Source organism: Mytilus californianus, unplaced genomic scaffold (genome assembly GCF_021869535.1).
Source record: "Mytilus californianus isolate M0D057914Y unplaced genomic scaffold, xbMytCali1.0.p SCAF_3, whole genome shotgun sequence".
Classification (NCBI taxonomy): Eukaryota; Metazoa; Mollusca; class Bivalvia; order Mytilida; family Mytilidae; genus Mytilus; species Mytilus californianus.
Genome location: NW_026262679.1, coordinates 116,609,236 through 116,635,826, shown reverse-complemented (window position 1 = coordinate 116,635,826; position 26,591 = coordinate 116,609,236). Strand labels below are relative to the sequence as shown.

General features: G+C 31.1%; 1 protein-coding gene across 1 annotated transcript in view; it reads right to left on the bottom strand.

Moving 5' to 3' along the window:
* The window catches only part of LOC127735916 (angiopoietin-1 receptor-like), a 119,318-nt gene extending 102,171 nt beyond the window's left edge, over window positions 1-17,147 (bottom strand). The window contains exon 1 of the mRNA XM_052246355.1: window positions 17,091-17,147. The gene's annotated coding sequence lies outside the window, so the exon portion shown is untranslated. The remainder of the gene's footprint in view (window positions 1-17,090) is intronic.
* Between the last annotated feature and the right edge of the window lie 9,444 nt (window positions 17,148-26,591).

Here is a 26,591-nt window from a genome sequence, read left to right as displayed (position 1 = left end):
AAATTTAAATAGTCATTCCCTGAGTAGATAACTCGAACTATTTTCATATTACTAATTTGATAAAAGTTGCAGTTAACATAGTCATCAAATATTAATACAAAGAGGACGACTTCTTTAATATCAGGCAGTGTTGAAGGAGGAGACCGAAAAGTTGGGGCAACTTCTAAAAATTAAGAGAAATTAAAAAAGATATAAACAAAAACATCACATTTTTTACATGAAAACCTCTTTTTTATAACACATGTTTTTATTCTGAAGTGTGCGCAAAGTCTAGAAACGTCTGGTTGTTTGACGCCGGAAGTGAAATTAACATTGTTAAGAGAAAAACCACTTAAATTCTAAAAAAAAATTATCCTTTTTGTATCTCTCTTTGAATTCAAGTATAGTTATGATCTAGCACTAATTCAAAAGTACAGTTAGTTTACTGTTGAAAATTATAAAAAACAGTTGTGAAGTATAATTCAATAGGAAAACAGCACTCGAGGTCAAACTACGTATCTAAATTCGATCAGGCGGGGCTAACAGTGCCAGTTTCCAAGGAAGTGAGGACAGTATGATACAAAAAAATCGGATTGTTTTGAACGTTACATCAGAACTTCTAAATTGGACATTAAATCTGCACTTGCAAGAATCAAATAATACTTGTACTGTACATTCGATTGTTAACTATTTCGAAATCCTATAATGTGTGCTATGTTATATAAATCAGTTTTTACTTTGTATCATGTCCCATGTCCAAGCCTTGAGTCTTTATTCATTCTGTTCTAGCTGATCTCAATATTGTGGATAAGGACTTTACATAAACTGTACGTTTTTCTTGATCAACTATCGAATTCATGCACAAGACACAATGTTTCATAAGGCACACTTTCTTAAATTTGGGGATACTCTATATTGTAACTTGAGCAGGCAACATTATTTTACGTAATTCCTTTTGGACTTGATAGTGTATGTTGGCCAAATATATCATCGTTCCCAAATTTTCCTGAGTAGTAGGGTGCCATCATACCTTAACGAGGAATAGCCATCGTGATTGCTCAGCAGTTCTATTTCACGTCGGTTTATGCCCAACTAGATCTACTCCAATGCGAAACAACGTGAAATATCAACTTAAACTATACCGCCCGGGAACTGCTTACTAAAGTAGTCGGAACAATTAGACATGGCACAGTATTTTAGCGGAAATAATAATATGAGAACACTCTACCATTTTATGTTCTTTAACTTGTAAATGCTGCATTCGTGTCAACTGCAGGTGGTATGTATTTTGTTTTTGTTCTTAATTTAAAATATGACAGAACTCAGTGAATTATATGCCACTAGAAAAAAATGTCCTCGTGCACTGCTCGGATAGTTAAGTATAATTATGAAGTCACCTCGCAATTATTAGATGACAGCTTTTCATTTGAAGACGCCAGTAAGGTTACTGATATTTCACATATCGTCCATCTGTCATTATAACTGGATAGTGCATTAACATTTGCAGCTGAATATGGATTCTAAATAGTAAGACAAGAGATGCATGCACACAAAGAGATTCTTACCATGTGGATGCACCTGTCAACACTCCGTAAGGAGAAAGAAGTAAAATAACAAAAATACCGAACTCCGAGTAAAATTAAAAAACGGAAAGTCCATTATCAAATCGCAAAATCAAACGCTCAAACACATTAAACGAATGGAAAACAACTGTCATATTCCTGACTAGGTACATGCATTTCCTTACGTAGAAAACGGTGGATTAAACCTGGTTTTATAGCCAGCTAAACATCTCACTTGTATGGGAGTCGCATACAATTCCATTAAATGTTTCTATACCATTATGTTTTCTTTTAAATCATATGTTTGGATGTTTATTTTACAAGTTACGGGTATAACATTTCAATTGAAATTGATAAACTATCTTTATGTCTATGACTGATCTTTAAACGTCGGAACATATTTCGCTCAGTTTTTTCAGTGGGAAGTAATCCTTATATTATATCCGTAACCTTGTCATAGATTGGACATAACTGAACAGTAACGGAATTTCAGCAATGTTTTTATTTCTTAATTAACTTTTCAGAGCGGAACAGTACAGAAACATTTAATGATTTATTGTTGGAGTTAATCACTACTTTCAAAACTCTTGGCTATGTCATAGCGGATAACTGTTATGGGAGGAGGCCGGACTACCCAGTGAGAACTAATACAGTACAGAACAGAAGCAGTCGCAATAGTTAATATATTAGAATGGAAACGGGGAATGTATCAAAGAGACAACAACCCAACCAAAGAGCAGAAAACTACCAAAGGCCACCAATGGGTGTTTAACGCATCGAAAATTCCCGCACCCGTAGGCGGGCTTTAAATGGCCCCTAAATAATAATTTATACTAGTTCAGAGTGATGGACGCAAAACTAAACTCCGAAACATACTAATGACCCAAAAGTAATAAATATACAAGACTTACAAAGGCCAAAGGTGTCTGACTTGGGACAGGTGCGAAAATGCGGTGGAGTTAAGCATGCTTTGTGAGATCTCAACCCTTCCCTATACCGATTTCGTCAAAATACTTATACTGACATAAAGTTTTCTGTCTTTGTGATATATTGAAGATGATTTTTTAGTTCAACAACGTGGTAGGTACAAAGTGGCACAAAATAGTTTTCTTCACTATTTATTCCCTCACTTCTTCTGTTTAGCAGCAGGAACTGCCTTTAATACACTAGTCTGTCAGACACTTTAATTGTAGGCATAGAAAATGCAATGTCATTCATAAAAGGTAGTATAAATAAACTTAGTTTCACCATAGTATGACATGTATGACCATAAATGCCACAAATATACTTTTGAAAATCGGCTGATACAAGCAACACCGGATGTGATTTGAAAGTATACAACACGCCCGGCGGATGTTTGTTCCTCGACCTACTAACATATTGAAATATCTAATGAGGCTAATAAATCATAATTTATTTCTTGACTGGATATGTCGAAACAAAGTATGCAAAATACATTGATTAATAAAGGCAACAGTAGTATACCGCAATCGAAATTCATAAGTCGATTGAGAAAAAAACAAATCCGGGTTACAAACTAAAACTGAGGGAAACACATCAAATATAAAAGGAGAACAACGACACAACAGAATCTCAACACTAAAATGCAACACACACAGAAACGAACTATAATATAACAATGGCCATTTTCCTGACTTGGTACAGGACATTTTAAGAAAAAATGGTGGGTTGAACCTGGTTTTGTGGCTAGCCAAACCTCCCGCTTTTATGGCAATGTTAAATATAACATTAAAATGACAAGATTACATGACAGGACTACAATACAAATAAATGAGAGAACATACAGGACAGAGACACACACAAATAATAGCCATCAAAAGGTACCAGACCCAACACACACAAGACTATATTTATCATGATTTAGAAAATGAAATATAGTACGCACAAATCATAGTGCTAGTTTGGATGTATTCTTCCTCAACTCATTATATTATAAAAAAATTTAAAAAACGTGGTATGATAACCGATAATACAACATTCCACATATATTTCAAAAACCGTCAACATAATCATTACGGCGTCAGAAATTCAAAGGAATGACTTCAAATTTAGCAGTAAAAAATTGCGGTTTTTCGCAACATTGATAAATAGCGCAAATTCTTAACATTAATCATGTGTCTGAAATGCGTAATACAATAGCATCAACTTCAACGAAAATACTTTAACTGCTTTATTTACTGAAAGAAAATCACTGAAATAATAGATCTAAAGTGTTAAGATCACAGAGCGTAGCTTCAACGACAGGTTTAAAGTGAGTTGCACCTCAAATTAAGGCGACAGTAGCTTACTGATGTTCAAATATCGTAAATCGATGAAGATAGACCAAAATATTGCTGAGTCTCATGTAATAGATCCATTCAAAGAGTTTGAATTAAACAATAGATATACAAATACTGATACCAAAGAAACATGCGACTGGCATACAAGTGAGAGGTATAGCTAGCTATAAAAGCAGGTTTAATCTACATAAGGGAATGCCTGTACCAAGTCAGGAATATGATAGGTGTTTTCCATTTGTTTGATGTATTTGAACTTTTGAATTTGCCATTTGATAAGGGACGATCCGTTTTGATTCTTATCCGACGTTTAGGGAATGTGCAAAATAATGACTGAAATGTTTCATTTTCATTATTTTGTTCAGTTTTCGTGTAACATATCAGGTGAAAGATTAAAATTTTCTATTTTTTTTTTTCTTTTTCAGTTTTAGAAAAAGTATTTTTCAATGGGAAACAGCATATAAGGTCAAACTACATATAAACTGTGGATTCATTAGTTTATCTGTCGCCTCTCTTTTACGTAGCATACTAATTGTTGTGGATTTCGTGGTTATTGTTAAACCGCGAATTTAAATGTTCAACAAAGTACACATGTTTTTAGCTGGGATGCAGACGTTTACAAAATTACGAAAACAAATATCCATAAAGAAAAAAATATTTCTCAACCCACGAAAGTTGGTACGCACAAAATTAAATGAATCGACAGAAAAAGACACCATACACGGTCATAAAAAACATAGTTATTTTGTAAATGTATCAACCACAATAAAAAATGATCTGGTGAAGATCTCTGGTAATGTCTTAAATTGGAAAATAAAAAGAAAACATGCTCAAACCACCACAATTATCACCATTTTCGAAGAAAAACAAAATTTTGTGGAATTTTCCCCCTAAACATATCATATAATTTTCTTCACTCAAATGTGTCCGATTTTATCTCACCCAAACGTGTTCGACAGTTTCTATCTACCGAAACGTGTCCACTTTAAGACGTCAGAACGTGTCAAAAGTTTTAGCTGTAATATGTCTTCTGTGACGTCAGTAATTTCTACGGCAAAATCGAATCAGGGGATAAACGATCAGAGATGTCGGATTTATGCTGGGTCCAGAAACAAAATAACATGATAATGATATCAATGCAGATGCATTTTTGATATAATTTACGAAGACTATTACCGAGTTAAAAGAAAAAAATACCAAGTGGGTCCTCATTAAATTGCAAATATGGTCCTGAGAGGGCTCATAGAATTGAAGAGAAAAAAATAAATATACAATTGTATTTTTATAAGGAATCCAGCCATGTATTCATTGAAATCTTAATGTTAATCAAATTCGCCAATACTTCATGCATATTCATGACAAACGCAGAAACTTAAAATTTGAAAATGGTGTTGATAAGGCATTTGTGTACTGTATGCCAGTACTGTTGAAATGTTGCATAATGTGGAATATAACATCTTGAATAAAATGCATTTTCATCGCTTTGATTTATGACAATTGATTATTTCTTTGTTTTGTTCGTTGTTATAATATACTTCGGTGGTACTTAACTACCTTTACTATCCATGAGGGTGTCTCAAGGACGGATATCTGTAGAAGTGATTTCAAATATTACTGTTCTTTACCAGCTCTTCGTAGTATGAATTAAGTTTTTATTTTTAAAAATTTTAGTCCCGATCATCAGAGAAAAGACATGCATGGTCAAAATGCTCATCTGGTGCAAGAGTAGTAGTTGGTGGTGCGAAAAATTCTACAACTTAATGTTGTAACAATTCTGTCTGGTTACTTGGAATGGTGAGTTGACATCCTTCACACAAATGAACCTTAACCCCTAAGTCGAACGCTTGAGCGCAAATTATATAAGTTTGGTGTTTACCGTCGACAAGGTAAGTGTCTCGTGCTATGCGTGCATGACCCCGAATGCGAATTCACACTCAATAAAAATGTCACAAACATACGTTTAACTATCGCAAATTGAGAGACGCGTATTGGAGCTAAGTAAATATGACTAGTTTTGATGATCACTGAAGAAATCAAAAACTGATAAGTTTCAACATTCCAAATTGTTACTTTCCTTAATAACGTCAGAGATATAGCGGACGTAAATCCGTCAATATATGTGTCCACGTTCAATCAACTACGTCGTCATTGACAAATTGCAGTAGAATTAGAAACAAAAAACATATGGCAAAGTATACGTCTTCGTCAAGTCTAATGACATTTCAAGAAATGGACATGGATATGCACGTGTAGCTGAAAACTAGGATCGATGACACTGCTATGATTTCAGATTTCCGCTCCACAATCTTCAGTACTAACATTTTCAAAATTCCTAGCATTTATGGATTTTGATCAATACGATGTGTTATGATCTATTACGATAATTTCGTAATAAAACTATAATTAAACGTAAACAGGTATTCCAGCAAGATTATGGAACGGAACGACTGAAATCATCACTTTATAATTTTGACAGACTTTATCTCGACTTAATTGAATTATAAATTATCTCAAAGTTTTTCAACTAACTAAAGTTATCTTAAGCTGTAGTTTATCCGATATTTGAAGTATCATCCATCTATCATTATAACCGGATAGTGCATTAGCAATAGCATTTGAATATGGATTACTAATTGTACAACTGCAGATGCATTCACACCATGAGATGAATACCATTTACACACACCCGTCCTGAATCCGTTAGGAATTCACACCATTTTGATCATTTAAATTGTCTGCCTGTTTATATTACAAGTTATGACATTTCAACAGAAAATGGTGAACTGCCTTGATATTTATTTCTTACATTTTTAAATCTTCACACATGACGAATGATGAATTTAGAGATTGGTTTAGATCATTATTAACACAGCTTAATAAAGAAAATCCGTCAATTCAGATAATTGTTGTTGGTGTACTACCAAGGGAAGGAGTTCATGTGATAGACCACATAGAATGTTTTGAAGACTTGTGTGGTGAGATGCACATAGAGTTTATAAATCACATTTACAACTATGTAGTCAGAATCGGCAAGTTGATTCCAGGTATTTTATATCTTATCTTGACGGAGTAAATTCCACCAAGAATCGAACATCAATACTTTTACATAGTATTAATGATGTTACACTCATATTTGCAATGCCAGTACATAAACAGAAAATGGCCTAGAAAATCAGATCTCGGATTTCAACAACATTTTCATCCAAATTTCATTAAAAATAAAAATCAATATCTCCAATGTGCTACATATACTCGTGAAATGCATTCAAAATTTGAAAGCCTGTCAAATTTGCCAAAATTTTGTTTCAACTGTGGAGAAACAAATCACAGCAAGTCAGTTGCAGATTTAAACAGAGAATGGGACATAAACAAAAACTTTGTAAAAAAATACTAAACCACAGATATTCAGGTTACAGTTATAGACAACTAAATGATCCTGTACCTTTTAAGTATATGAATGATAATCAGGGAACCAAAGTTGTTTGTAAAAACAAGTTTAGTGCTTTAATGTTTAGCCAATACTTGTTTAAAGTATAATAATGATAGGAACTTCAAACATAGATAATGTAACAAATGAAAGAAACATTAATAATACTTGTAAGTTAAGTAACTATACAAATTTGGACAATTGCTTGTCCTCTGAAGATTTTTTAAATTTGTTTTAATTTTCAATAAAACAAAAAAAAAGGTTATTACTGATACTGAGTGTAATTTAGAAAAAAATAAAACACAGATATATGTAAATGATTATACAAATAATATTTATTGTCATCACAAAACATAAGGTCTAAAAAATAAAGTTTCAAAATAATAAACATTTAATGTCAAAGTTAAATGAAAATGAAATATAATTTTACAAAAATGAAAGATTGGGAAAAACCACACGTACTGGGAATGTGTAATCATTTCTAACACCCGAAAAATGTCACGACAAGTCAAAAGAGCTAGAGATTGACATTTGAAAGAAAAGATCGGGATACAAGTAGAAGTGGAGGCTGGATTGTTTTTTTTTACAGTATTAAATACATTAGACGACGTGAATTTGAATCGAAAAATATTGAATCTATGTGGTTTGAGTTTTTTCCATGGTATTTAAAATTCTTTTTGAAATCATTTATTTTTAAACCTCCAAATAGTATTTAATATTGGTATAACTTCTTTGAAAATGGAATAGAAAAGACGTATTCTTATAATGATCACATAGTTTTAGCTGGTGATTTTGATATAGATTTTGGCAGCCTTTACATAAAACAATTGAAATTTATTTTGTCGGTTTATAGTTTTTTTAATTAGTCAATAAACTAACGAGAGTTACAAAAGACAGTGTCACACTTATACGTCATTTATTTCTACAAATCCTGAATAGATTACAGATGTAAATCTGCCTATTGTCCGGGAGATCATTATCCTGTAAGTTTTACTATCAGAAAGTCCGCTTTCAGAACATCAGTAGATAATTGTAGCATGTCGCAATAGAATATAGAAACTTCAATAAATTTAATCAAAAAAATATATAGAATATTTAAAGGCTAAACATGTTAATGAAATACTTCATTTTGATGATCCAGATCATGTATTGAATGCTTGTTACCCAAAGTTATTAACCTCTTAAATGTGCCTATAATAAAGAAAAGAGTATAGAAAGTCTCAACCCAAGTGGTTAAATGAGGATATAAATAAACTGCGAGACTTGTATCATAAAGAGAAGAATCTTAAAAATTACCAAGTTATATAGAAACAAGCTATCCGCCCAAATGAATAAATGAAAGACTGACTATTTCTCCACAGTTGTACAGTTTAATTCAAATACTAGTAAAATCTGGAAAATCTCAAAGATTTGAATTCCGAGTCAAAATGCCCAATATTAAGTGTTACTTTTAAATGATCTGAGATCGATGATCAAGTAACAATGTGTGAACACTTCGATGAGCATTTTGGTACTGCAACTGATTCAATTTTTCTCAACCCCAATCAAATTTTGAATCTCCAAAGTTAAAAGAATTAATTGAAAGACAAGTTGGTGACAACTGTTAAAACATGTATTTTATTTTTTATATCTCCAATAGAAGTCTTTGATAAACTATTACAAGTAAAGAATGATAAATTTACGATTCTTGATCGTGTTGGTCCTGAGATTCTTGATATAATTCCAATAATTCATAAATCTGTTGCGCATATTTTCTAATTTGAGCCTTTACACAGTTATATTTCAATCGACATTATAATGTGCAAGAATAGCACCAATTCATTGAAAGAGCGACGTAAAAAAATAACAACGATTGGCCAATATCTGTACTTTTTATCAAAGATAATTTTTTTCTCAAATTTACAAATAGTTGTTAGTATTTGATTTAATTTACAAGTACCGATCTGGGTTTATACATGGCCATTCTTTTCACTCCGCTCTAGCAAAAATTGTTGAAGAACTGTTAATTAGAATGGATCGAGGAAATTACACTGGAGATGTATTTTTAGATTCTAAAAAAGCTTTTGATATTGTAAATCACTCAATTTTATTATCAAAATTAGAGATGTATATGCTTGATACTCTTTCTTTTAAATGGTTCAAATCACATATTATTATTAACCAGGTCTCAAAAAGTGAGAAAAAAACCAACAACATATCGTCAGGTCAAGAAGTAAAATGTGTTGTACCACAGAGCAGTATGTTAGACCCTTCATTATTTCTTTCATATATTAATGATCTCAAACTTCAACAAAATCATACGAAGCCTGATGTGTATGCGGATGACACAACATTTAATAACTCCTCAAATTCAGTTAATGATATATGTGATAAACTGAAAAACCTGTAAAAAATGATATTCTTTTGAATATAAAAATAATCCGTCTTTATGCTAGATGGATCCAAACAAGCATCTTAGCTTAAAAGAAACATTAAAGGTAGAATACAGTGGAATTCTTGGAAAAAATATGAACAGTGAAAAATTACTTGGCATTTTATGTCTTATATGTATTTCATGGAATCAACAGATAAACAAAGTATGTACTGTAATTTCAACTAGAATTGATTTATATAGACGATTGTAGCATTATATTCCGCAAAAAGGTTTATGTTTATTTCATAATAGATATGTACATTTTCTCTTTGATAATTGCTGAAAATATATACAGAAACATGTAATTCAAATTTGATACAAATGTGTTTACATTACAAATGTGCAGCCAGCAGCATTTTTGATGAACAAACCATTTGATACACCATCAAAAATAAATTATTCAAACAATTAGGATGGTTAACTTTTAAAAAAAAAACAATATATCACAAAGGAGTATTAATGTATAATGTGTAAAAAGTATTGCACCTGATTACCTCTGTCAATTTTTTTTTAAAAACTACTAACATATAAATGCAACAAAATATTCTTTGCATTTCTCAGACAATAATTGTCTTTTCATACAACGTCTACGAACAAATTTTATGAAAACGAAATTTCAATGTTCCGATATTTTGGAACAGTATTTCTGTAGAAATAAAAAAAAAAGATAGAAAGATAAAGCAGTTTAAACAAAGGTATCATAATGTCTTGTTTTTATAACAAAATAGCTAATTATAAGATTCAGATACAACATGTAGACCAATAGAATAATCAGCACAACAATTATTTAATAGTTTAAAAGTCCAAATATTTGTCTTGTACATCATAAAGGAAATATGTTAATGATACAGAACACTTAATCTATATGTTTTTCACAATTTGTTTGCATATTTAGATGTAGTTATGCATATGTATAAATTATAATTTATTTTATTCAGTGGACCTCAGAGGAGATAAGTATTATAATAACTGGTTTTACTCTTTTTAAATAAAGTATGTATTGTATATCATTATTACATTTTTCGTTAACTTTTACCAAAGGAAATGAATCCTTATACCATTTTCATAACCTTTGCATAGAACTGAACAGACCCAGAAAAAATGCAAGGATTTTATTTCTTAAATATTGAACAGAATGGAACAGTATATTGATTGATGTATTGTTGGAGTTTGTCACCATTTGCAACACTTTTGCCTGTATCAGTGGATGAAGCCGGAGTACCAAGAGAAGAGAACAGACCTAATAGGCAGTATACTAGAATTGTAAAACTGGAAAAAATATATTACAGTTTCTCTTTGGTCATTTCTAGGATGTTAGAGTTTTAGATCAAAACTGAAATTAAAATACAATAAGGGGTTATTTGTAAATAATGATCCTACCATTCATTGCTTCATGTTGATTATTTAATCATGTCTTTTAATGAAGCATGTAAACTCCAAAGGCTTGATATGTATTATCCGTCAATCATCACACTAAGCATACTGCAAATCAACAAACTTGATTTTCATAAATCACCTTCTGAGAGACAATGTACTTTTTACTTTTACAAGCTCATCTGTTACACATAATGTAACATATTAAAGCAGTGAATGCCTAATAAAAAAGATAAAATATATAAAAAATCTCGTTGATTGATTTTCATTAAAACTATTTGATACAAGTTGTTACTTGATACTTAATAACAAGTTAATGAAAATTACATTTTAAACAAATTATTTCGCTACAGATCGAGCATGTAAGAGTAATTGATGAGGATTTGTTATTTAATGTTTGCATTTAGGCATGAAATATATGATAATCCTGAGCACTTAACTTTTGATTTTATGAAATCAATACACAGTGTATTCAAATTTGAAAACTGAAATCAGCTTAGAACTTTTATTATTAAATCGTTGTCATTACTAAAATATAGGACAATTGAGGGCATGAAGCACACATAGTTTCAAATCGAAACAGAAAGATTCACAAAAATATTGTAAGACAATGTTACAAAGTTTACATTTAGTAATATAATTTCACATGAAATTGGTAAACTACCTTTCTATGAATTACTCATCTTTTAAAGTCAACAAATATTTCGCCTTTTATTCTTCAAAGGGGAGTAATCCTTATGATTCCAGAGCACCGGAAATGGGGTTTTTGTTTGGTACATAATGATCAGTCTCGAGTTTTCTTTGTAGTGTTTTATAGACTTTTGTTTGTCATATGCCATTTTTCGATTTTTACCATGGTGTTGTCAATTTCCTTTCAATGTAGGAGTTTAAAATGTGCAAGCGACATCTTTTTTATATAAATTTAAATAACCTTAACAGAGACTAGAAAGAACCGAACAGTACCGAATAACTGCAAAGAAAGTACTTCTTAAATTACTGCAGAGAATGAAACAGCATAGAAATAGCCGCGGTTGGACAGTTTACTGGTAATGCACTGACTAACTGAAAAAAATACCGTTCACATAGGTATCTGCAGGACATCTCGATCAAGTATTTAAGAGTTGTGAAAATAGAACATTAAAAGTAGTGACTAGTAAAAAAATATACGACCATGTATTACTGTAAAATGATTATGTGAGATTTCTAACTATCTAGCATGACAACAACGAAGGCATGTAATAAGCAGATCATCTGATCATTAGTCACCATACTTAGAATGCTACATAACCCCTCCCCCTCCTCCCCCCGGCCTCCAACCCCAAAAAAATATTCTGCTAAGAATAAAATATCAACAAGTACAGAACAAGCTACAAAAAATGTTATTTCTCTTCCAACTGATTTTCAGTTAAACCAGTTTGATGCATCACTTGATTGATCTTATGTCGAAGTATACTGCAGATGTATGCGGTCTTCAAAATAAAAACATTGCTTTAGAAACATGTGCCGCGTTATTAACGAATATTGGAGGTATATGAGTTCTTCTCAAAATTTATTATACATGTGGAACTCGAAAGTTGTTCACATGAACTGCAGATCTAGTAAATGTATTAGGCACTAGTGAGCTATATATAATAACAAGCTGTAAGTAAATTGTGTAGGTTTTAGGGAAAAGATCGATTCAGTTTGATTTAAAATTGCATATTTAACGTACGTTGGCGAATATTCTACATATTTTCAGGACAAAAACAAATTAACAAGTACTATAAACGTTAGGCTCTACAAGGTAGGTTAATAATGACGAAAATTGAGAAATTGGATAAGGACAGACATTTCGTCTTAAAACACCATATAAACCACTCAGAGAGTTCTTAAAAAAAACAACGAATGAATATTCAAACTCATAAATCGAAACCAAACTGACAATGCCATGGCATGATAAGAAAAACGATTAAAAGACAAATAACAGTATGTAAAACACAACACAAAAAACTGAAGACTGAACAACACGAACCACACCAAGCACCGGGGTCATCTCATGTGTTCTAAAAGGTATACAATATTCTGAAGCATGTTATCATTAGGATAATTACAATGAAACAATATATAAAAATAGCATGTAAACTTCAAAGGCATGTCATGTATTATCCGCCATTCACCTCACTAGGCATACTCAATATCCAAACATAAACAACTGCCAACTTAAAATAGATGAATATCACTCTAAATCATTATGTAATTATTTAATCTGTTTCAACAAAATCATCTGTTACATATAATGTAAGATATAAAAAAAAATCATTTCTCTTGCTATTGATTTTCAGTCAAAACTATTTGATATATTGATTGATCATATGTCGACAGATTCGTCAAAAATATGGGATGTTGAAAAATTCAAACTAAGAAATTCAATCTCCAACGTTTTAAACATATGATGGAGGTATTGTAGTACATCCAATGAGGTCTATTTAAAACCTGGAAGTTATTCACATGAACTGCAGATCTTATCAATGCTTCATGTATTTGGCATTTAAGTTAGCAAACAATAATTACAAGTTGTCAGGTAAATTGTATTTGATTTGAATGTATCAATATTTTAGAAGAAAACAAAACTCTTCAGAAAAAAAAATCTTTGATATTGGACACTATTATAAAACAAAATTCAATAGGAGGAACATTATATAGCGGCATTAAACTTCGAATAGATAATTATCTTTAAAAATCAACATCTTAAGTATTTAATGTTTCTTTGACAAAGTCATTTGTAACACATTATGTGGCATATTAGAGCAAAATACTGTCTTTATTTAACGATATATAAACTATTTGTCTTCAAATTGATTTACGGTTAAAACTATGTGATGTATTGGCTGATCCTGTGCCGATATATTCGTTAGAAATAATGGTTTGAAAAAAAATATAATTGATTGATTGTTTTGTGGTTTAACGCCCAATAATATAAGAATATATATATTATAGTTTATAACGTCGATGAATGAATGAAATAGTGGTAAATAAAACTTACAGAATGATACAAGTTTATGAATTCCCATTCTTCTATGTACATTTGTACATGTAGTTAACAATTATAAAATAGTAGTTGTTATGCAAAAAAAAAAACAAAAAAAAAACAGTGAACATATTTTTGTTCTCAAATGTTGATTGCTGTAAACATTTAATGTCAGAGACAATAATGAAATGATTATTTATTTCTTTTATATTATCCTCCTTTGGGAGAGTATTAATATACATGAATATAAGTACAAATTATAGTATAATACAAAGCTACAATGTTAATAATGAGAATATAAATAAAGAATTGAATAAAATAAAGGAATAAAATAAAGGAATAAATAAATAAATAAATAAATAAATAAATAAATAAATAAATAAATAAATAAATAATAAATATTTAACTTAATAAGTAATTAAATAGATAATTGAATAAATAGATTAAATAAGTAAATGTTCATATAATTCAATTGATGTCTATTTAGATATTTTAGTTGTGATAAATATCATATTAACTGTCATATTCCTTGTATAACCTATAGATAAACTTTACACACGAGTACGTGAAACTGTCTGCATCTGATTTTTCAAGAGGGAAAAATTTGTCACTGTGACATGACAGCAGAGTAAGTGTCAAATGTATGTCTTCCATAGCATGGAGTATTGTGCTAAACTCAATGGGTCCAATATTAATTAGATCTATCCAAAATAAGTCTCTTGTTGTCGACACACTACAGCATTGTATTAAAATGTGTATAATTGCATTGTCATAGAAAAAACCACACTTATGGCATAACAGTAATTCCGCATCAGGTTCGTTTGGTATAACCAGAGCACACAGAAATATGAAAAATTGTGCTTGAAACTTCAAAGATGGGTACTGGGGCACGATAGTCCAAGCACGATGTGGATCAATGGAGTTATGAAATAGTTTAAAATATTCGAAGTCACGATCACAATTTAGGCGTTGTTTGAGAAATTTCTCTTCATACTCGTATATACGTTTTTTGACCATCGATTTCCATTAATTTTGCACAGGAAAGTAGCTCGTCGGTAATAGTTTTTCGATATGGCCAATTAAATCATATTTCTGCATAATCTGGATGACATCATTTACAAAGCCAACGTTATTTTCAGTACATTTATGGTAAACCATCAAAAGTCTTGACATAAGGACGTTTTTCGGCAAATATTCGATGGCATATTGTACAGCCTTCCAAAGAATAACAACTTGCTAATGTCAATAATACTTTCAATAGGAATCCATCCTAGCAATGAAGTGCACTTGTCAGTTCTGGTCAATTTAAGTAAACCTTGTACGTATTTGCAAATACACCGATGCGGTCGTTCAAGTAAAAGTAGCTCGTGTTTAGTCAAGTTGTTCCACAATTCACATCCATACAGGCCTTTGCTATAACATAGCAGGACAATTATTTTACTACATGTGATTGGATTAAGTAGAGACGGATGGACACCCAATCTGATAATAGACATACAAACAGAACGTATTGTACGACAGGCTGCTATTATTCTATGTACATGAAGTTAACAATTATAAAATAGAAGTTGTTATGCAAAAAAAAAAAAAAAAACAACAACATTGAACATTGAATATATTTTTTGTTCTCAAATGTTGATTGCTGTAAACATTTAATAAGACAATAATGAAATGATTATTTATTTTTTTATATAACCTGGACACTTAAGTTTAGTAATTGGCGTGATTGATGATCATAAGGTGATTATAACGAAAACAGTGCCTACCAAATGGGGCAATCAAAAATTATATGTAGACAAAAAACAGACAAATCCATGGCAAAAAAAAAAAACACAAAAAAAAAACGAAAGACATCCAACAGTCTACAAAATTACAATAACTATCAATATTGATATACTATATAAATAACCTATTGTTGAAGAATTGTACGTTAACCTTTAGACTTAATTATGAATGACCTTGGGTTGGTGGATACTTAATTATGAATGACCTTGGATTGGTGGATACTTAATTATGAATGACCTTGGGTTGGTGGATACTTAATTATGAATGACCTTGGGTTGGTGGATACTTAATTATGAATGACCTTGGGTTGGTGGATACTTAATTATGAATGACCTTGGGTTGGTGGATATCTTTTCTTTCATATAAACAAAATAAGATAACAGCGGTACAGCAATAAATGTGGAAAAATCATGTACAAATATAATGAAATTATCAGAAAAGCTGACAGACTATAACAAGAGTTAAGATTGTCTTTTCGAAGCAGGTGTTCATAACAGATTCAAGTGGAAAGTACAACTATAGCTCATAGCTCAGCTATTGATTCTATAGCTACTAATTCCTTATTATGGTATACATAGGATATGTTATTCTCTTGTCTAATAAACATAAATGACATCCCTTACGTAAGATAAAAAAAAAGTATAATCAGTACTCAAAAGTCTTTTTTATACTGTATCTTTGCTATTTGCGCAATCAAAATGCATGGGCCGTATAGTAACGGACCCAATAAAGCATTGATTGCGACGTTTGTTATGTGCTTCCGTAGAGGTGCTTTTTTTTTTGTTTTTTTTTTTTTTTTATCTATGACGATATGAAAAAATACAGTTTAATTTTACCCAAAGAATTTCATTTTGAACAGTTTAAAGATTTGCAGTATGAAGAGAACACGTATATATTGTCTCAAAACATCAATGCACTATAGTTTAGTTTTACCTTCAAGAAAACGATATTTTTTATGGTGCGACAATTCGATAATTTGAATAAAGAAGTAAAATTTATCTTTTCTTTTTACGGTAAATACATACATAGTTATAAAATTTGCCTACCTGTTGTGCATAGAGTAATGTTTCGTTGACGATATTGAATAAGATCGTTCGACAAAAGATAGCAAAAATTTTGATTGAGTTTAGTATAAATCAATAATTTGTCAATTATCATTGAGAAAGGATTGAAACTATTATTCTGAGATAGTGTTTAACTATACTTGTAAACAAAAACAAAAAATAAAGATAGAAGTTACACCTACCTTTACTACACATCAGTATCATAAGGAAATAAAATAAACAAGAGAAATGAATTAATATATTTCGTAATCTGTCATGTAAAAATGTGAAATTTTTCCTATCTTATAGTGTGTGTGAAATATGTGGTTTACTTGATAAATGGAAAAATGGTATTATGGCACATTGACACGCATACAAAACATGTAGACACATTATGTCAACTATATAAAAATTCGTCTTATTAAAAGTCCTTGAGGATTTCCCAGGTAGGTACAAAGGATTAAGGTGACTTAATTAACCTCGATCTTTCTCACATTTTAATAGACACTGTGTCATCTATTTGAAACGACTAATATGAAATTACAAACGGTAACATCATTTACTTCAATCTATTGTAACTCAAATGTTTAACCTATCAACACATTATTTTGATCACAAAACAAAATCAAGAAAAGAAAACAAAGAGGCCAAAAATATAAAGTCGAAGAAATGAAACCCGACGACAAAATCAAACAACAGTATACACAACACTACACTACATATCAGACTAAAACCTCAGCAACACGAACAACACAAAAAAAAAACCATGGAATATCACGTGTGCTTCGTAAGATTAATAATATCCTGCTCCGCATATGGCACTCCTCGTCTTGCTCTTGGCCATAAGCTTAATGTCTGACAGAGAAAATAAAGCTAGAAATCAATTATTATACCTTAATCTCCCTTCATTCATCATATCTGGTATTCAACAATAGGCATGGCTTTACCGTCGTTAATTTTAAATCGCCAAAAGATTAGACAACATATTAACTATTTCAAATATACGCATTCGTTTTACAAATCGACCCCATCACTATACAGGTTAACGAGAGAAAGAAAGAAACTTTATTTCCTTACAAAATTGATGTTATGTTAACATTAAAACTTCATTTTGTGTATTTTTCTTTTCCTCTATACAAATCTTACAAAATGATGGAAGGTCCTTATCCTAAAAAACTAATATTTAATGCCCCTTGGTTTCTTCTCTCTCTCTTTTCTTTAAAGTTACGTGAAACTATAATCATATGTTTTCAGATAAGGTGGATAAATAAATACATTTTGGAAAAATATCAAATGACATCACTATCGGTCTTGTCTAGCTTATTCAATGAGGGTCGGCTGAGAACTTTACTTTACGACAAAAGATATTTAGATCTAGAACTTTCCCATTTTATGTGGTAAAGCCCAGGGATGATTTTGCTTTCAGGTAAAATTAACTGAATATCAATAAAGTTTATCTGTAGTGTATATATCTATACCCATTTCAAAAGTGTCATTTTTTACTAGCTCTTGCTAAGTCCAACAACATTTGAAAAACTTTTCAAGAAGGAAAATAACTGAAATCAGATAAATAAATGACAAAACTCATCCCAGCGGTAAACATCCACCATCACATTGCTATGACGTTTATATTCCCAGTTAATACTATACTAGTTTCACCTAAGTAAGAGGTTCATGTTGCTCTTGCTTTGGTTACATTATCTGTGCTGTTTCTATATACACATTAAAGGCATGTTTATCCCTAATTTTGTTTTCAGTTCATAATTTCCCATTCGGGTATGAATAAGGGTAAGAGAATATACATTTACCGATAACTGATTATTTGGTAATTGCATCTTAAGGTAAGTAAGAGAATTTACCAATTCGAACTAAATCATGCCATGTTATCGTTCATTGCTCATTAACGGATTTTAACAGGAGTAACGCGGCTAGGGTCACTGTAGTTGGTTACATGCATATATTTTTTTTTTTCGTTCATGTTGTTGTCAGTCTTTTTCTATTACTCATTGTTTATGATCGCGTTATCAGACACTTTTTGCTATTTTGTGTTAAGTACAATTCTGTATTTAGAGTCTAAATTGTCAAATAGGATGATATGTATCAGAACAAAACAAACAATACACATAAAGAAAAGGGATAGGTGGGAAAGTGTTCATCTAATCTACAAAGTAACAGAAGTGAAACATTTTTTTAAGGCCGCGATCACGACAGATTTTAAGCACCTAATTATTTCTTAGAAATATCTAAAAAAAAAAAATCACACACTATTGTAATCGAAAAAATTCCAAAGTACTTATTTTTTCTTGTTATTTTGTTTGTCTTTTTGTAGTCTTTTTTTCTCATAGTGTTGTGTGTTTTTATTCGACTTATGGTGTTGATTTTCAAAATTCTAAGTTTTGTCCGGTGATTTTGAATTCAACTATCAACAATATCTATTTTTACGTTAAATGTGTTTTTTCTTGTTTTTAAATACATGAAAAGGACAACCGAAAATATCAAAACTATTGGACAGTTCAACATACAAAACCAACCACAACACCCAACTGCTCCAAGAAAATGGACTTACAACCATAGACAAACTAAACGAACAACACATGGTCAAGACAGTTTTAATTGGTACTGGTGCAAAGTATGGTGATATTTAACACGTTACCTGCTCAAAAACATCCGTTTTTTCCTGTTTAGTCCGATTGTCTTCAATGTGAAATAAATAATGAAATAATGCATATAGTACAGCTAACAATTGACGAACACTTAATTGAGCAAGGAAATATAAGATGGCACATAATTTACAAAGCATGGTCAAAATGTGTTCGCTCGCAAGGGAATCAAGCTAAGGAAACCACATGCATAGGTTGAATGCTAATGCTCGATGTGAAAAACAGAAACAACTGTCAAAGAGTCTCATGATTAAATTTAATTGAAATCTGCCATATTTGTCAGAAGATAGTACGTATTTTAAATTGTCAAACTATCGCAGCATAGAACCATTTTACATGAACTGTTATTATAAAATAAATCATAACTTGCTGTTGAAAGATGTGAATACTTTACCAATTTCATATATGAGAATATCGTCTCATATTTTTTTTATCCACCAATAACAAGATTCATTTATAGCCGTACTATAATTCAACTTAAATATATAGTGTGGAGTTTAATATTTGCTTTACATCAAACTTCTTTAGACCTCCCCTGATTCTTACCATAAAGTTATTTTAAAAATGCATAAAAGCCTTTTGTAAGGTTTAATATGTTTGTATTTATATAATAAAACCGTGATCGTATGATGTCCGTACTTTAATTGTTAACCACTTCCCAAACAACATCCAATTATATTTATAAATTCATCTCAATTAAGGTATGGATTAAAGAGTTACTAGTTGGTAGACAACCAAAAGTGACAGTACATGGGGAGAATTCTCAATGGAAAGAAGTTACTTCTGGAATACCATAAGTCGTTGTGCGGTATTCCCTACTAGTACTGGTTGTCTTGCATACAGCTGACTTAGAAGGAGAGGTCAACTAAGTAGCATATTTATTTGCAGAGTTACGGTATACAAAATGTTTGAGACTAATCAAGAACGAAAATGATGAAAGCATTTTAAAGGAAAATGGAAACTTGGAGAAATACCAGCGACTTTTTTCACAAAAAATCTTACGATTAAAATTGATCGTAAGTTATACTGAAATGTGTATGTATGTTTACTCTTAAGATTTTTTGTGAAAAGAACCGCTGGCTACTAACGTTCCATCCAGAAAAGTGTAAACATTTGGATATTGCTAGTGCAGGGAAATAGAGGAGTATATTCTATTAACTATTAAGTCTATTAGTAAAGTTAAAAAAAATAAAGTGATACAGAGTTATCTAGGTAAAAAAGGTTGAAAATGTACACATGTGAAGAGGACAGAAAGTGTACACATGTGAAGAGGACAGAAAGTATACACATGTGAAGAGGACAGAAAGTGTTCACATGTGAAGAGGACAGAAAGTGTACACATGTGAAGGGGACAACAAAGTTCAACCCTCGTTAAGAGAAATTAAACTATTCTAAAAAAATAAAAAATAAAATAAAACAACCAAGATTAGATAACAGGTGAGGATTACAGCTGAGGATTACAGGTGGAAGAAGGCAGACATGATAGACACATATGAATTTGTAAACACGAAGTATAACATCTGAAGTTCTATAGAAATTTAAGGAAAACTAATTTTACAGTAAGAATTGCTAAGAACTGGAATAAATTTCTTGAATACATAATAAATGTACAATCAATAAATACGTTCAAAAACTGATTAGACAAGTACTGGAAATAATGAAGATAAAAATTATGACGGCTACAAAGCTGGTAAAAACGGAAGTCAACGATATGAGCTTTGCTAAAATTGATTTAATCGAGTCTGGTGAAGAGGTGCCTAACGGATCCTGTACCGGAAAACAGTATTAAGTATCATTAAGTAGTACCATAAGGTGATGTCACAGAAATCTATGTTCATGAATATTTATCCAAAAAGAGCTTATACCCGCCTTTTACAGTTGACTATTTAGTACAGAAGGAGAAAATAAACATAATAATTATAATGTTTAAAAAACTGTCACGATAACACTGTTTACATTGCATTTACATATAGCAGGGGAAATATTGGTAATACGATCAAAATTAATGGAATTTATACTTTCTTAATGGATAATATAAATACGTATAAATCCAAACAACCAGACCCTGCTTTACATGTAGCTCATGTAGCTCAAAAGTCTTAGATTTAAATAAACGTCAAGCGTAAACCACAACATACGTATGTACAGCCTAGATGGCACTGTGGGGCATAGATATTATACCCAGTCTCTCGATTGAGGGCTACGTCCCAACGATCGTTTCACGCAGGGCAGGACTATGATTTGCCGAATGTATCAAAGTCGCAACCCGTCCTTCAGAAGGAATGTCAATGATTTGACTGTTAGGAGAATACAATGGTCCTTGCACAAAAAGACCCCTCCATCATCATTAAGACTATTCCTATGTCAATCCACAAGAGGTATGACACAAAAAGCGACATTTTGTTGCCTTTGTTTCTTTCAAAAGATCGCAAAATGGATCAGATCATATTTGTTCAGAACTTTAAAATGTGAAATAACTATGATATGCAAATTGACATATCTCTTCGAATTAAGCATTACTAATCAACACTGTACCTCAAAAATATTTGAAGTAATTTGATTGAGGTTAGAAGCCAGTACACAAATGCACATTTTTAAAATTAAGATCAAAATAGTCGATTTGTAACAGTGTTACATTGTACTAAAATAATATGTTTTTCTTTAACATTTATTTTCTTCCTGTATACGATCTACTACAGATAAAGGACCAGCTGAAACTTTAATTTTCTTCCTATATACGATCTACTACAGAGAGGGGTCCAGCTGGAACAGTTAACGACATTCTTTCGAAAGTTAAACGGACGTCATAATGATTTGTGTGTCCTTATTAGAAAATCAATGACACAGATGACCATTTGATGTAGAGCAAAACGATAGGTACCAGTAGAAAGGCAACAATAGTTTACCAGTTCTAAGTACCTTAGTTGCTTCAGGTTGTAGTTTGTTTTGTTTTCTTCAATCTATAGTTTGTAGTGTGGTGTTATGTGACATATGGTTTGGTTTTTCGTCTGTTTTCTTTTCATCATGTTTTTCTGACTTTTTCATTTATAGTTTACTTTCCCGCATGGTATCTTCTCCATTTCTTATATCAATTATGCCATTGTCGAACGCACCTTTTACTTACAAATGATACTCTCCTCGAAACAGAGTTCATTATCTTCTCTAATATGAACGTTTTGCACTGCATTGTGGTCACAAAAAAATATGATAAATGTGAAATGTCCACTTTAAATATATATTTTCCCTCAGGCTAGGTGCATCAACCATTATATACAATGTAAATAAAACTATAAAGTGCAAAATTAAACATTTAACTGCTGTAAAATGAAACTTCAAATATCTGGACGAAAGCTTCAAAACAAATAAAAAGAAATTTAATTGTTATATCTCTTAAAAATATGATGTTTCAAACTTTTTATTACAGTTATGTACTTCTTGATTTAAATAAAAATACTGTTATGAACTAGCTTCATGTAAACTGAAGTTGCTTTAGTCTTTTAAAGGTATAGTAGCGCTGATTTTCAATGTATCTTAAGACTAGTAAGACATGTCCAAAGATGGTCTCATAACATATCTTAGTCTAAGTTGAGGTTTTATAAAGTGTCTTACTTTAGGGTTCATCATAAGAAATTGACAAATGTGGCCATATTTACACCACAAATGTTACTCTGAATACAGATAAAAATGTGCGCGTGAAAAATTTTTAATGCTTGGCTTGACCTAGATAAAAAAATTTAAATGCATTTTTTGTTTCAGAAAATTGAAACCTTTCCTGGATAAAAGATCGGAAGACCTTTTTTCGTATTTTTTTTTTTACAAAAGTTGGCACCTACAAATGTTTGATGATCGGCGCGTAAACATTTCTTCACTGATATAATTTTTTATATTACCTTTATATATTATCATTAGCTTCTATTTATTTGTAGTATTATATGGACATTGATGATTTCGATTGTTAACGCTTGTTTTGTTTTGTTTTTAATGTTTGATGAAAATCAAGATGTATGATTGTACATATCAATAAAATACTTTACTTTGACTTCCTTTATATTATATAGACTAGAAATATGCATTGAATTATTCTCTTAATATACTAGTATCATTACAATCGATCAAATTTAAACAAGACAAGAACAAATTCAATTTATAATTTTCAACACAAAAAACAAGAACTTTGGAACAAAAAAAATCGTAAAAGTTCAAACTATTTGGAATAACACAACTAAACATGTTAACCTTTTCTACTGATCTTTACAGTTTATTCTTATGTTGTACTGTAACACCACTGTCCAAGGTTGGGGGAGGGTTGAGCGCTCACAAACATGCTTAACCCCGCTACATTTTTTATGTACCTGTCCCAAGTTAGGAGCCTATAGTTCAATGGTTGTCGTTGGTTCATGTTTGTCATATTTGTTTTTCGTAAATAGTTTTGTTATGAATTAGGCCGCTAGTTTTCTCTATCAAATTGTTTCATATTTTTCATGTCGGGGTCTTTTATAGCCGACTATACGCTATGGGTTTTTCTCATTGTTGAAGGCCGTATGGTTGCCTATAATTGCTTACAGCCACTTCATTTGAACGTTTGTGGATAGTTGTCTCTTTGGCAATCATGCCGCATCTCTTTATTTTCATATGTGTACATCCAAAGTTTAAAACAAAAATATAAAACATCTTACAATGAATCTATCAAAAATTAAATACAAGGATAAAAAAAAACCTCACAAATTAAAAATTAAAATTGTAACACATACTAATGTAGCATGAACACATAAAAGACGCACTTGATAATTAAACTATGCATATGTCCGTTATTAAGTCGTGGTAATATGCACTACACGAAGAAGTATTTAGTTTTGAATTAATTTAATGGGGCATTAGCTGTCAAATTCATGTTCCCCGGTTTGACCCAAATTCTCGTATTTGATTTATGATATACTGAACGTATATCCAATTTAAAAAGTCCAAAAGAAACAATTAACAAATGCATGGACTCACTATAATGTATCATCATTTCGTGTCTATTTTAGACTAGACGCCAGCTGATTATACATCGAGATGACCTCCGAAGATTGCCGACGGTCTGACTCATATAACCAGACATAAACACAACTATAAATATAAATAGACAAATAAGCACGTGAAATCGTGAAAATCTTGATTTCTCTAGGTCTGTTTGATCTCATGTTATACGTTTAAAATTGTTTTACCCGTGTAAGAATGATTTTATGTGGGCCGGATCATTAAACGAACTGGGTTTTCCTGGTTTCTCCCTTGTTTCACTTTTCATGTTGACATTTTTTTCTTTTTAATGAATGAACATGCTTAAAACCAAACTGACTGTCAAAAGTGAAATATTATTTCTATACATGTAACCCGCTTTTATGAATTTTATAAATGTTTGAAACAAAAACAAATCGTATCTAAATTTTTTCTCTAATTCGTAGCTAATGCCCCTTTAAAACACGGTCTTTAAAACGCATATTAGAAAACCAGATGATTGAAACGCACGCATGCATACATCACATCTAACCGTCTTTTTTCCTTTTCCTTTCTTTTTTATTATATGATACAGTGTGATAGGACTAAAGATTGTAGGAAAATATTTTACTTCTGTTTAATATATTGTAAAGAACTTTTTCTAAGGAGAAGACGTTCAAAGTTTGCCTAACTTGGTCTTTTTCCTTTTACAATGTTTTTCGCAAATACAATATATTCTTACTAATTTTACTGATTTTGTTGGTCCAAACTCCTTTAACTTAGACAATACAAAAGCTTAGCTGCTCGTAGTATACTTCGTTTAAAGTTTAATGGAATGAACGCTTTCAAGAATATCTCCAAATCTTGAATTATACTCAGTATGAATAGTACAAGAATTGGGATTGATTAATCTGCTATGTTAATTTCAACATGTATTGGAATGGACAGTTCCATATTAGACTGTGAAACGTTTAAAAAAATGTTTTGTTGAAGTTTATGCAGAACAGTTACATTAATAAAAAAATATTTCCATTTTGACTTAATTTTCAGGCTTTTTACTTTTGAAAAAAAAGTAATGTCGTATTTAAAAACTAGAGAAGCTGAAGTTATTAAATTATACTTTGACACTTAACCTGCTAAATAAATTTGAGTTTGTTGGGAGGCAAAAAAACTTATTGTAACCCCCTCCCCCACAAAACAAAACATACAAAACTAAAGATTAAGGAACACGCATACAAGTAAATAAGATATCGATGTAGGCTAAAACATTTATAATAAATGTCATGTATACAACAACAAAAACATCTTAGTTATAGTTTTTACAAAACAAGTCAAGAGGAAACGATGCTTATGTTTTCCTCATTCGTAATAAATGATACATAAAACTGAATGTAAACACAATCATTTTTTTATAACACACCAATAACTATAATACTTATTTATTTCTATATGCAATACGATTTAGAGCTTGGCATACTGTATGGGCACCTGTCTGTGGTTGAATATAAAAATAACAATAAGACAACTCTCCACCAGAGACCAAATGACAGAGGTTTAAGACTGTATGTTGTCCTCTGCATTGACGAATACCCAAAATCTCCTCTAATCAATATTCCTAACTTCACCTCTTTCTAAACAGGGAAGGGATACAGAAAAGTGTTAAAAGTGATTTTTCTCCTTTTAAACTGTCATATTAAGATTGAAGATTGTGAACAAATATATACTATGTATAATGTGTTATAACCAAGAGGATTTTTTTAAGTTGCGAAAACCATTCAGCCTTGCCTGAGGATAATGTAGTAAAAAATTCCTTCCTAATTACATAAACTTTTTCTGACATTTAAAAATGTGTGTACCTTGTTATTCAAGCCAGTGCTCCAGCAATGACAAATGGAGAACCAAAACCCCCAAGGCCAAACAGTCCACAAGTTGAAGTAAACAATGTAAACAGTTTGGGACCACTCAGTTACTGAGATATAATTATCCAAAATTGGAGAAGATTTCATACATAGGATTTAAAATCACTGTGATATATAAATTTTTGAAAATGGAAACTCTCAGATCAAT